We start from the raw sequence: 12,455 nt of genomic DNA, 5'->3' as shown, positions 1-12,455 counted from the left end.
CCGCCCCCCCCCCCCCCGCCCCGCCCCCCCCCCCCGCCCCGCCCCACCCCCCGCCCCGCCCCCCCCCCCCCCCCCCCCCCGTCAGCGCCCCCAGCCGCTATTGGGCCGGTGCCTCAACACAAAACAGCGCCGGCCCCGGGGGCGGGGCCGCAGCTGACGAGCCGGGGCAGCCGCGGAGCGGCCTTACTGACGGGCTTACGCATCGTAAGCGCTGCCCCCTCCCGCCGTCCTTCTCCCCGTCGGTCGGGACCCGGCCCGGCCCGGCCCAGCCCAGCCCAGCCCAGCCCAGCCCAGCCCAGCCCAGCCCAGCCCAGCCCAGGTTGTGTTACTTTCCCAAGGAGATGAAGGCTTCCCGGCTTGCGGAGCGGCTGGTCGGACTCCGGATCTGTAAGCCAGTATCCGACTCGGTAGCCCGGGACTTAATTTAAGAAGGGAACTAGTAAAAGCAGTACCTGGGCTGTCCCTGCAAGTGGCCCAGGTAGCATCACAGAAAGTAAACCATCGGTAGATACCTAAGATGAAAGTGTGGGGATAAAGGCAGTGTAGTGTTGCTTTCAACTTGCTTTGCAGAATATTTTCCTAACAATTTATCTTGACTTGTCGAGAAAGAAAAGGAGTCTATGCATACCATTATTTCCAGTGGATATCTCTTCCATTAACATGCCTAGTTGCCCCTTCAAGACTGTGGTGGTTTTAGGCTATACCTTTAAAATTATTTGCAGATTTCGAGGAGAAAAGTAGAAAAATGTAAATAGATCGCTATTGGTTGTAAAAAGGAAAACAAAATATTCTTCTAAACAAATTCATTGGATAAATATCTAGAATAAGATGAGCTGTACCGTAACAATTCTTTCTTCTCTTCTGATCTCGGCTGTTTCGCTATGCTCAGGAGAGATTACTCTGGTTGTTGGCTGGCATTGGCTAAGTCTAACTCACTGCTTTTTCTTCCCGCTCCTTTCTCTCTTGGAACAGGAGGTTAGGGGGTAGGGGCAGTGGAACGGCTTCCCTGGTCTCTGACCAGGGGAGTTTTCATGTTGTTTGCTAATTGTAAATACTGTATATTTTGTATATATTCATTGCATTCCATTGTAGAGTGCACATTTTGCTTATAAATACAGCTTCATTTGCTTCTAACTGAGTTGGTCTGGCTAAAAGTTAATACTGGGGGAAAATTCAACCCACCACAAAGACCATGGAAAAGTTTTAGCATGCACGAGGCACTTGACAAGTTGCAAAGATATTTCTTACCCAGTTGCATACTTTGTGAAGAAACAACCTGCCCGCTGTTAGCTTCATTTTATAACCTCTTTTATAACAGAGACATGGCCAATCATGGTGTCCATGCTATTCACATCATGGATCTCTGTCTCACTAGTCTTTGCCACCCATTTGTATGCTGAATATGCCTTGACCAGTTAGGGTTTGTTTTTTTTTTTTTTTGTAATCTCTATTGGCTTCTGTGATCATTTGTAGCTATATCCTTTCTTAAATGAGAAGGCTAGGAATGATACAGTGTTCAAGAATGTGCATAGTATGAATTTACAAAATGGCATATTTATTACCCATTTTGTGTTCTGTTCATCCGCTAACATTTCTTAACCTTTTATTTGCTCTGTCTTACCAGCCCTGAGCTTAGAGCTGACAGGACACTGAAGATAATCATACCTGTCACAGGGGCTTGAAAGACAGCAAGATTGTATCATCTTCAGGTTGGAATTGTTCTTCATGTACTATTTAAGAGAAGCTGTCACCCTGAACTGCTGGTGTGGCTCTGTCTTTCTTGAAAGAGTGCACAAAGTGCCAAGAGGTGAAAGTTCATTTTGATATATGGGCTTCTTCAGGTGGTCCCAAGTTTTTTGTCTCTGTTTCTGTGACTTCTCTTGGGTATCTTTTTGTAGAAAACACTCAACTAAAACCTCCCACCCAGAACACTGCATTCATTCATGCTTACCTGAAATAGATACACCTATTTAAAAACTGGGTTGCTACCCTAAACGAAGAACAAGCCTTAAACTTGCTGTTTTCAGTAAGATTAAGCCCATCTCCTATGGAACAAGCCTGCTCAGATCCAGTTTCTCAGCCCAAGTATTTTTTACTCTTTCTCATGGTGCTTCCTCTTTTATCTTTCCTTACAAGAATACAAATCCTGATCAGCTCCAGAGCGAAAAGGTTTTCTGTGAGTGAAGTGAAGCCACAATTTACTGGTTGCTGTTCAAGTCATCGGCCTTTTACTTTTCAAAAGTGTTCTGCCTTGCTAAATAGTTAGCTTGACAGGTGTGGCCTACAAAGATATCAAAGATAATGGTGGTTCAATAGATCAGTCTGAAATGTGATGGTGCAATTTTTACAAGGATGCTGTGTGACTGCTATAACTTAACATTTTTCCGTGTAACTGTACAACTTACCTGCATAAAGCCTTTGTCTGAGGTTTTCACCAGCTTAAAAAGCATGAAGTCTTTATCTTTTGTTTGTTTTGCAAGGAGCAGCAATATCTGTGTTCTAGTTAACATGTCTGTTCTAGAATGACCAGAAATGCTACTGTGCAGTGTGTACCTAGTCTCACAACCAAGAAGCTAGTGTCAGTCACAATGACTAGAATAATTTTTAAAACTATGAATACATTTAAATTGATTATAAATACTTGATAGCAGTTTATTTTAAAAAATAATTAAAATAGCATTAGTCTTTGTGAAGAAACAAACAAAAAAACCCCAACAACTCACAACAAAATAAGCCCTTTATGGAAAAAATAGTCTTATGTTGTCATGTGTTGCTTAGCTGCTTTCATTTATGAGACCAAATAAAAATCTAGACCGCACACGTATTTCTCTTTTTTCCCCATATTTTGTTTGGTTGCTTACATGCAGGCTTAGGAATGCACAAATTACTGCAAAACACAGCATACTGTATATTTACAAAACACTTCAGTGGCTTGCATACGTATATGCAGTGGGCCTGATATATGCAATTAGAAAAGTGTTTGAGATAAAATCAAATAACTAAATTATTCACACACACACAGAATCACCAAGGTTGGAACAGACCTCAAAGATCAAGTCCAACCTGTCACCACAGACCTCATGACTAAACCATGGCACCAAGTGCCACATCTAATCCCCTCTTGAACACCTCCAGGGATGGTGACTCCACCACCTCCCCGGGCAGCCCATTCCAGTGGCTAACAACTCTCTAAGTGAAGAACTTTCTCCTCACGTCAAGCCTAAACTTCCCCTGGTGCAGCTTGAGACTGTGTCCTCTTGTTCTGGTGCTGGTTGCCTGGGAGAAAAGACCAACTCCCTCCTGGCTGCAGCCACCCTTCAGGTAGTTGTAGACAGCAATAAGGTCTCCCCCGAGCCTCCTCCAGGCTAAACAATCCCAGCTCCCTCAGCCTCAGAATCCTAATGTTCCATGAAATTTACATTTATTAGCACTCATTTTAATATATAGAATTTTATATGTAATTGTAAATATTGTTTCTACTGAATGGAAAATGAAGCATAATCAATGGGTTACTGAAGACCACAGTTGTGGGGAAATTACAAGTTTAAATATTTGAAGTGCATAAATATTTACTGTACACAACACCAGTTAGAATTTGAGAAATATATGATGGTCAGTTTCAACTGGTTTACCTAAAATATGTATCTAATCTTTATAGCAGTGGTTTACTGATGTTCTTACTAGATCACCCAATCTGTATTTTGGTTTTGCTATACTGTTTTAGTTAGTAGATTCACAGATACTTTTTTATAGTGGTAGGTTTTAAAGATGTAAATAAGGTTTTAATGGGGTAAGAGTCTCTTCTGATCAATTCTTGTTTTGTCTTCTGGCAAATTTTGCAGACAACTTCAATTTAGTGCACATGACTTGAATGATCAGCCTGAGGGCCGATCCCATGCTGGGGAGTCCAGATTAGGATGTGGCCTGTTTTTAAATTACTTCCTCTGCAAATCCATCAATAATGATTAAGGTATCCAATTGATACCTTAAGGTAAGGTAGATGCGTGTGGTATGGCCCAACAATGCCAGGCTATGATGTCCTTATTTGCTGGATGCCCTTAAGGAAAGACAGCATAGATTAGATACCCAGGATTAAATCCTATACTTAGGCATAATGTTTTCTATATCAGTAATAATTGCAGTATTTGGAGATAAACTTTCACAATTGTATCCTCACAAAGAGGCCTAATATCTGTTTTTCTTCTCACAAAGAGGCCTAATATCTGTTTTTCTTCTTCTCAGTTTTACTTGAATTTTGGCATGAATGGAAGCAGGGTTGGGCTCACAACCTTTTTCACATTCAACTATAAGGTGTAATTATTATTACTGTGTCTTGATCATATTGCAGGAACAATTAGTACTTAAACTGTATTCAGGTCTTTGCAAAGAATGCAGTCTCTGCTCTTAGAATATAGGAACACTAAAAGATGAATGAGAAGCCAAAAGGTAAGAGTGAAGACAATTATATTTGTATGAATTTGTGGTAATGGTCCTGACAGTCAGACTAGAGGAAATGTAGTCCATACTCTGTTTCAAATTACAGACACTTCACTGGTACTGTTTTTTTTTAAATTTTTAAGCTTCTGTAATATTTTAAAATCCTCTCAAGATTAAAACACAGTTCACTGCTAAATATATTTAAAGGAACCTTTCTCTTCATGTACACCTCCACATTTTTACATCATATAGGTGTTTGTTTTTTGTGGTGAACACTATGGGGCTGTAATCATGTAATCAGAAACTGCCACTTGCTATGGAGCTTTGGCTTCATAAGTAAAATTCCCATTACAAATTCTGTGGTCTTTAAATGTGAACTATTGAAAAGAGAAGAGCATAACACTCGTATTAGAAAAAACTCTTTCCCACCAAATTTGCATGATGGAGGCTTAGTGTGGTCATCGGTTAATTCAGTTGATTTATTAGTACAAATCATTTAGCAAAATGTCCCATGTGTCCATGGCAATGTCTGGAGATAGGACTGATCAAACCACATAGATAAAAGTTAACACAGGTGTTGAGAGACCATTTGGACTGCTTAATGCAGATGAGATGAAAGACATAAAGGAACAAGCAATGGAAGAACTGTGAACATCAGAATGGGCACTCCTGCTTACTTTCTTAATTTTACTGAATTTCGGGCTACATTCTAAGGACTATAAATTGAAGTTAAGGAAGAGATGCAACTTGTCAAATTCACATTTATTTTTTGAAATCTATTCTAGAACTATAAATTAAACTTTTGAACTAAGTATCACAATGTGTCTTACTTTGTGCTAGAGTTTTAGAGCTTTAAATGATTTAGGGCTTAAACATCTGATTTTCAAGGTTACTCTGCAGAGTAATTTCTAACTATGGATTTTCTTACTTTCTTCTAAGAATCCCATTTCTATTTATATTGTATTACAGAGCTATCAAAATATGAGAAGCATTTACTTGAACTATGTCAAGGGAAATACAGAACTGTGTCTGAAAATACTTGGGTTTAAATCATATAGGGTGATTTTCTTGGAAAAAGAGGAATGCTAAGGTAATTTACGTCAAGAAAACTACTGGTGAAATTAAAATACAAAAGTGGAAATTTCAAAGAAAAATTAGGGGGTTTCCCCTACAGTTCTTTTAACATTTTCTAAATACTTTTGTCTGAAAATCATAAAATTAACCTTATAAGAATTAGCTGGCATAATATTATCATTCTGACAAAGTAGTATTTTGAATATTTTAGACTCTGAGGGTACTTATTTTTTTCCTCAGTATATTAGTCCACATCACAATGATCATTTGCAAAGAAAGCTGGCAAGGGACTTTTCCTGATACCAGTGAAAACTGTACTTCAGGAACATCACAATAAACTACTCATCATATGAGCACCTGCTGGAATTATTGGACTAAACTTTTTCATACTTTTATTTTTTACTTCAATACCTCCTTGTTTTTAAAATTTAATATGAATAAAATTTTACTAGGTCTTCTCATAGCTAAGCGTACCAATCCTGAGCTCTTTTCCTACAATACCTTCTACTCTTTCTTATACACACACACAAACTATTTCAAAGGAGGATTTATTCAGTTTCTTGAACAGCAGCATGATAGGCTTTTACTTTCTGTGAACATGTCTGTGCAAAACTGTATAACTACACCTATGTGATTATTACTGTTATGACTCCGAGTATAATATTTTGATGTCTTTGATTTCATTGCCTCTTTGTACTACAAAAGAATTTGTACAATGTGTGAACTATATCGTAGTTGCTCTTTCCCAGTCTACAGAATTGCTCTCAATTTTTGTTGAGTTCTGTAGTCTCTGCAAATCAAGTTTTATTTATATGCTTAGGCAACAATACATATTCAAATCGATTCTCTCAGCATACTGTGTCACTTTTCACAGTGTAAACTGCTCCAAATGACTCTTCTTAGGTAAGCTCCCTATATGCATGATAGATGCAAACTGGCAAGTTTAACTGTTGTTTTGCTATAGGCAAGTGATAGATACCAAGTCTTGAAATGTTTCTCTGTGTGGTTGTGCATTCAGTAAGCACTAGATGGCAGTGTACCAACTGTTTAATTTTAGTTACCGAGTTTGCTTTCAAAAAGCTGTGTATTAGTTGATTGATTTGTTTTGACTGTTTATAGCCAAACCAAATATGTGATGGAGGAGAACTACATGGACTTTGATGGACGTGCATTTGATAGATACAGTACTATACAGTTATTATCTATGAAGAAAATTACTTTTGCTCAATGTTTTGACAAGTTAAACAAGTATAGATTCATGGACTTGTAGAATAGTTGGGTTGGAAGGGACCTTAGAGACCATCTAATCCCAACCCCCTTGTCACGTGCAGGGACACCTTCACAGAATGTTCCATGTTGGATGATGAATTGGACGTGATGATCTTGAAGGTCTCTTCCAACCTGGTCTGATCTATTCTATTCTATTCTATTCTATTCTATTCTATTCTATTCTATTCTATTCTATTCTATTCTATTCTATTCTATTCTATTCTATTCTATTCTATTCTTGTATGTGTGTAGGCTCTACACAAAAAAATTGTGGAACTTGTTTCATTCTTTGTTGAGGGGTGGAGCAGCTTTGCCTGTTGCTGATGGGGATGGTCCAGCTTTCCCCATGAAGTCCCTTTTGCAGATTCCTGCTGCTGTTTGCATCATGTCTAAGTGATCACCTGGCTACAAGCTGGAATCTAATAATTTCTGATGGCTTTCTACTGGTTCAGTGAATGGAACCCTCTCAGTATAAAGACATAATTACCTTACCCAGTGTCCGGGAAGCAACACTTGGTTCCATTCACAATGCTTACTTGAGCTAGGACTCGATTTTTCTGTGGCACTAGGGATGAATTTGTAGTCTACAAGAACAATGCACTCTTCAGTGATAACTATTTGTCCACTGAGTAGAACTCAGAAGTATTATACCATTTGCTTATTTGGCCTTTCTTTTCCAAAACTAGGGTTGAAATACTTAAAGCCAGTTTACATATCAAGTCTTTTTGGAAATGACACCATGTCTGGTTCTGAATACTGAAAAAAATCACTTAATAACTACTAATTTTCAACAACTTCATTATTATAAGGTCTGTGAACTTGACAGAATAAATCTTAACATTCAACTAATTAAGTATGTATTTGGGGTTAGTGCTCTACCAATTGTTTACACAGAACCATAATTCTAGAAAAGACTGAATATTTTTTTCCATGTTTAATTGCATTTAACTGATTCTGGTCTGATTTATTTTTGATAGCAGCTGCTTTGCTATCCCTTATTTCATATTCCAAATTTACACATCTTATTTTTTCTCTCACTGCCTACTCTGCAGTACAAATTCCTCTGCAATCTGGTCCCTTTCTCATGCGCTTTCTTGCTTTTACCTTTCACATTACTTTCACATCAATTGCATTCATGTCCTTAGCTAAATGGTTCTCTGAAACTTTAAATATTCCCTTCTTCTGGGGAAAACTAAAGAGTCTCTTCCACTGGAGTGAGGTCTTTTAAGATTAGTTAACACTGGATTATTGCTGATACTGGTGCCAGTGTCTTAAGACAAGAATGTGGTAATAGCTAATGTGTATGTTAACCTTAAGTCCTGTCATGAATTCCACACAGGTCCTTGTGAATCTGTTTAGATGCAGAGGCCTTGGTTGTTAAAAATCTCTTGCTGGATGGTAACATTGGGCTAGTGGGGATGAAACGTGTGGGGAGAAAATGGATATTTGCCCTGAAATATTTTGGATGAGTTTATCTTTTTACATAAATTCCATACATAAGTTTCCCACAACTAAATTCAGTAAGATACAAATGCAGTGGGTAACCTAACAAAGTACAGGCAGACCTTGTTTTTGTTTGAAGCAATGGGAGTACAGAAATGTACTTAAGTCTTCAGTCCTAGTCCCTTCCTTTCTTCTTCTTTTTTCATGAAAATAATCCCAGACCTAGGAGCATCTTCTCATAACCATTCTGCCCAAATCTTTAAGAGGCTATAACTAGTATACTAGTAGTATACAAGTAAGAACTTCTTTCATTGTTGTCTATTCCTAAACCTTATACATTGTGCATTCTGTCTTAAAGATGCTTAAAACCCACCATGTATACATGCAGTTCCACTGATTTTTACCAGGATTATATATGCCATTTATAGGACTGTGTAACTTGTAAAACTTGCTAGAACACAGAGCTTTGCTGGCATAGTGTCCTTTTCAGTAGATGTAGTTCACATGAAAATTTCCAGGTTGGTAAAGTGCTTCTAGTGTCAATACATCCAAAGAACTTTGCAATCGCAAGTTGGCAGCATTCCTTTGGAACTCTCTAAAACAAGTGGGAAAGGACCAAAGGGGCAGTCCTAAAAATGATAGGAAATGTCCTCAGTAAAAGCAGTGATTTGAATGGCTGCAGCATAAACAAAAACAGCAGCATTTTCATCATAGTTAAGAAACATAGCTTATTTCCTTTCAAAACTACATATATATATAGACAGATAACTTTTCCTCTAAAACTTCTTTTCTAAGAAGAGAGATTGGCTCAAGCAGAATCCCATAAAAAAATAAACACTGTATTTAAAAGGTGGTTAGATATAAACATTGCTACGGTTAGATATCTAAGTTGTTTTACCATAACCGCATAATGTTGTTTGGATGCAGTCCATTTTGTTAGAGCTGTTTATGATTCCTGTCAGGATTACTGAAGTACAAAGGCATAATTTTTAAAAAAAGAAAAAAGTAAGTATTGTGCCCTGTTTGTGTTTCTTTTAACTGTTCTGCATCACAGAATGTTCAATTAATGTTAAACATTTCACTCAAAAGCCAAAACAACACTTCAAGAAAATCACAGAAATCACAGACTGGAAATGCTAAATGTTTATTTAAGCATGAATGTTATTAAACAGTTCTGCCCTTTTAACAAGGGGCAGGATCTGCAGCTGCCTACAAGCTCGTAGGATGTACACGCAAGTAGTGCATAAAAATCCTCATGCTTCCAGACAAGTTTACAATGAATTCACAGTCTAATGTGGATCCTTACACAGTATTATTAGTAGGAGTTGCTTAGCTTTTATGGATCAGTAATAGCTAAGATTCTTGTCTTACAAATTAACATGTACAAGAGTTTAGGGTACAGAAACCTGGAAGTGTGATGTGACAGTCAACAACTGTGATCTAGGTAGGCCAGACCTGCTTATGAACTTAGAGCTTGCTGATGCAATACCACACAGAGCTGGCTGAATATTAAACCTCAATTTCATAGCATATTATTGCTAGCCAGCAGACCTGTAAGCATGTTTTTGTTGCGTCTTTCAAATCTTTAACAAGTACCTTGTCTTATCCAGTACAACCCAGAAGCAAATCTAGTCATCTCTTGAGATTTTGTAAAAACAGGAACTATCAATTGCAAGTACTTAATTAAGGAAAACCTCCATTGGAAACCCATTGAAAAAAATCTTAAGTGTTCCCAGATCAAATATCACAGTTTAGTGAAAGAGGATTGGTAAACTGGGAAAATTAAACCAGCATTTTCCAAGTAAGGAATATTATTAGAGACTAGCAAACGTGAATCACGGAATCATATTATGTTAGGGGTTGGAAGGGACCTCAAAAGATGACCAAGTCTCCCTGCCAGAGTAGGATCACCTAGGGCAGGCCTCACAGGAACGCATCTAGGTGGTTTCTGAAAGTCTCCAGAGAAGGAGACTCCACAATTTCTCTGGGCAGCCTGTTCCAGTGCTGTCACCCTCACCACAAAGAAGGGTCTCCTCGTGTTGAGGTGGAATCTCCTGTGTTCTAACTTGTATCCATTGATCCTTCTCTTATCACTGGGCACCACTGAAAAGAGACTGACACCTTCATCTTCACACCTACCCCTTAGGTATTTATAGACATTGATAAGATCCTCTGTCAGCCTTGTCTTCTCCAGACTAAACAGCCTCAGGTCTCTCAGTCTTTCCACATAGGAGAGATGTTCAAGTCCTGCAGTCATCCTCACAGTTCTCCATTAGACTCTCTCCAGCAGATCCTTTTACATTTACATTTAGTTCTAATAATGAGATTTTATTAGAACAATTGGTGAAGACTTTACATACCTATCTATAACCATTCTTCACCCAAAATGCACCTACCATTTCTCTTTTGCCTTCTACTTAAATTCCTTTCATTCTTAGAAAAACAGCATTAGTCAGTTAGTGACAAATGTAGTAATTTCGTCAATATAAAATTTCTTGCTCTGGTGAAGAAGTACTTCATTTTTACATATTTTTACAAACTTAAATACATGAATTGTGTTCAGCTTGCTAAACACATCTTCCACTGCACAATCTTCTATGATATAGAATTCACTTAAAGTGCTTTAAGTGCAGTAAATTCTTCTCAGATGACCTGAGCCAGATGTTGCCAAATGTAGTATTCCGCATTACTGATTAAATTAGTGTCACTCACAAAGGCAGGTGTTTGAAAAATATCCCTGTCCTGTTCATATGTTTCTTTTTGCAGAAGCTACTTCAACAAACTACAGCTCAATTACTTCAAGCTCCACATCACTGACATTTGAAATTGTATGGCTAAGGACAAGGAGGGCAGCTGTTTCTGAGCAGCACAGTTGCTGTTCTCCTGGACTAGGTCAAATAAAAGTGGATGAGATCCAGGTCACAGCAAACTAGAGCACCAAGCACTGAGGCTTGTTCATCTGCAGCGTCCCTTTTCTCCACCCTGATTCACTTTTGGGCTTCACTTCACCCCCTGCTTGAGTTACAACCACCTACAGGAGCTAGTGTCAGGCCAGCTCCTTGACAGACCTGGGATGAAGCTGCAGATGCCCCTCCATATCATGCACCTATGGCTCAGTCTTCTCACAGGGAAGGTGTATGATTTTCTTCCTTGCTTTCTTTATTCTTTTTTTTTTTTTTTTCCTGAAAGAGAAAGGAAAGAAAAGAATACTGGCTCCAGGACCTACAGCACCCTGGTATCCCCATTTGAATGACCCAAGCCCTCCTCCTTGGTGCTGGGGACACCCCTGACTTGGGCACTCTGTGGGGTGTATCTTTGTGTTCAACAGCTCAGGAGTGCTGTTCTCTGGCCCTACCCTGAGCCGCCACTCTCTTGGAAGGTGAGCACTTAAGAGTGTACTGGGTTGGAAGGGACATTTAATGGTTGTCTAACCCAACCCCCCTACAGTAAGCAGGGATATCCCCATCTACAGCAGGTTGCTGAGAGCCCCATCAAGCCTGACCTTGAATGTCTCCAAGGATGGGGCCTGTACCACCTTCCTGGGCAACTTGTTCCAGTATTCCACCACCCTCATAGCAAAGAACTTCTTCCTAATAGCCAATCTAAATCTACCTTTCTCTGGTTTAAAACCATTTCCCCTTGTCCTAGTGCTACATGCCTTTGTAAACAGTCCCTCCCCAGCTTTCTTGTAGGCCACTTTCATGTATTGGGAGGGCACCATATGGTCTTGCACAGCCTTCTCTTCTCCCTGAACAACCTCAATTCTCTCAGCCTGCTTCTGTAGGAGTGGTTCTTCAGCCCTCTGATAATTTTTGTGACCCTCCTCTGGACCCACCCCGTAAAGTCCATGCCCTTCTTGTGTTGAGGGCTCCAGAGCTGGCTGCAGTATTCCAGGAGAGGTCTCACCAGAGCAGTGGCAGAGTCACCCCACCTGACATGCTAGCCATGTTTCTTTTTGTGCGGCCCACAGTACAATTCCATTTTTTTCTGTTGGGCTGCTATCACATCATCCCCTTGCCTATACTGATAATGGAGATTGTCCCGATGCAGGTGCAGGACCTTGCACTTGGTCGTGTTGAACCACAAGAGATACACACTTGGGTGCCCTAGGACTGGCCACGTTCCTTCTAACAGGCACCTCATCCTTCTCTTACTGAAGTCCCTGGGACGCGGCTACTCCATCCAGAGGAACCAATCACCCGACAACCCCGAGGGCACCCAGCGCACCGCCC

The 12,455-nt window shown here is 39.6% G+C and overlaps 1 protein-coding gene across 1 annotated transcript in view; it reads left to right on the top strand.

Moving 5' to 3' along the window:
• The first annotated feature begins 369 nt into the window (after positions 1-369).
• KLHL2 (kelch like family member 2) overlaps positions 370-12,455 on the top strand; it is a 75,195-nt gene continuing 63,109 nt past the window's right edge. The window contains exon 1 of the mRNA XM_068137151.1: positions 370-387. The gene's annotated coding sequence lies outside the window, so the exon portion shown is untranslated. The remainder of the gene's footprint in view (positions 388-12,455) is intronic.

This window comes from Melanerpes formicivorus, unplaced genomic scaffold, assembly GCF_026170545.1.
Source record: "Melanerpes formicivorus ecotype bairdi unplaced genomic scaffold, bMelFor1.0.p_v2 SCAF_4, whole genome shotgun sequence".
In the NCBI taxonomy this organism is placed as follows: domain Eukaryota; kingdom Metazoa; phylum Chordata; class Aves; order Piciformes; family Picidae; genus Melanerpes; species Melanerpes formicivorus.
This window is presented reverse-complemented; position numbering and strand designations above follow the sequence as displayed.